Consider the following 1,890-nt stretch of genomic DNA (forward strand, 5'->3'; position numbering starts at 1 on the left):
TGGGGAATTCGATTATTAGAAACATAGAGAGGGGGGTTTGCGACGGATGTGAGGACCGCGTGGTGACTTGCCTGCCTGGTGCGAAGGTTGCGGACATCACTTCTCATCTAGACAGGCTGGTAGACAGTGCTGGGGGAGAGGTAGCGGCTGTGGTGCATGTCGGCACCAACGATGTGGGCAAGTGTAGCTGGGAGGTCCTGGAGGCCAAATTTAGGCTTTTAGGCAGGAAGCTGAAAGCCAGGACCTCAAAGGTAGCGTTCTCTGAAGTGCTACCTGTTCCACGCGCAGGGCCAGCTAGGCAGGCGGAGATCAGGGGTCTCAATGCGTGGATGAGACGGTGGTGTAGGGAGGAGGGGTTTAGATTCGTTAGGCACTGGGGAACGTTTTGGGACAAGCGGGGCCTGTACAAGAGGGACGGGCTCCATTTGAACCAGAATGGAACCAGACTGCTGGCGCATAACATTAAAAAGGTGGCAGAGCAGCTTTTAAACTGATCCCTGGGGGAAGGCCGACAGGAGCCGAGGGGCATCCGGTTCGGGACTCCTCATCCCTATGGGATGAGGATGGGGAGGTTAGAGAACAACAAGACAAAGGCAGGGTAGGAGAAGAAATTGGGAAAGGTAGGGTGATGGGATGTGATAGACGGTTTGGCACAATGAGAGGATGCGGGGACAAAGGAGCGAATAAGCAGCCCATCCTGGGGCATTCCGTATATAAATGCTTTTATGCGAATGCCCGAAGTCTACGAGCAAAGGTGGGAGAACTGGAATGTCTGGTGACAAGGGAAAATATTGACATAGTGGGCATAACGGAAACCTGGTGGAATGCGGAGAATCAGTGGGATACCGCAATCCCGGGCTATAAACTCTACAGGAGGGATAGGCAGGGGCGTGTTGGAGCTGGGGTGGCCCTTTATGTTAAGGAAGGGATAGAATCCAGCAAAGTAGAGATTGAAGGTGGGTCCGACTCCACCGTAGAATCTCTGTGGGTTAAATTACCAGGCTTGTGCAGCGATGTAATACTGGGGGCGTGCTATCGTCCTCCAGACCAGAAATCTGATGGGGACCTTGAAATGAGGAAACAGATCAGGGAGGTGACAAGGAGGGACAGGGTTGTAATCATGGGGGACTTCAATTATCCTCATATTGACTGGGTCAATTTATGTTCTGGTCACGATAAGGAAACCGGATTTCTTGACGTGCTAAATGACTGTGGCTTAGATCAGCTAGTCACGGAGCCCACCAGAAGACAGGTGACTCTGGATTTAATTTTGTGCGGTACGCAGGACCTGGTTAGAGATGTAAACGTTACTGAGCCATTGGGGAACAGTGATCATGCTGCGATCCGTTTTGACGTGCACGTTGGGGGAAGAATACCAGGCAAATCTCTAACAAAAACCCTTGACTTCCGACAGGCGGACTTCCCTCAAATGAGGAGGCTGGTTAGAAGGAGGTTGAAAGGGAGGGTAAAAAGAGTCCAGTCTCTCCAGAGTGCATGGAGGCTGCTTAAAACAACAGTAATAGAGGCCCAGCAGAGGTGTATACCACAAAGAAAGAAGGGTTCCACTAAATCCAGGAGAGTGCCCGCATGGCTAACCAGCCAAGTTAGAGAGGCTGTGGAGGGCAAGGAAGCTTCCTTCCGTAAATGGAAGTCTTGCCCTAATGAGGAGAATAAAAAGGAACATAAACTGTGGCAAAAGAAATGTAAGAAGGTGATAGGGGAGGCCAAGCGAGACTATGAGGAACGCATGGCCAGCAACATTAAGGGGAATAATAAAAGCTTCTTCAAATATGTTAGAAGCAGGAAACCCGCCAGAGAAGCGGTTGGCCCTCTGGATGGTGAGGGAGGGAAAGGGGAGATAAAAGGAGACTTAGAGATGGCAGAGAAATT

The sequence above is a fragment of the Tiliqua scincoides genome, chromosome 1 (genome assembly GCF_035046505.1).
Source record: "Tiliqua scincoides isolate rTilSci1 chromosome 1, rTilSci1.hap2, whole genome shotgun sequence".
Taxonomy (NCBI): Eukaryota; Metazoa; Chordata; class Lepidosauria; order Squamata; family Scincidae; genus Tiliqua; species Tiliqua scincoides.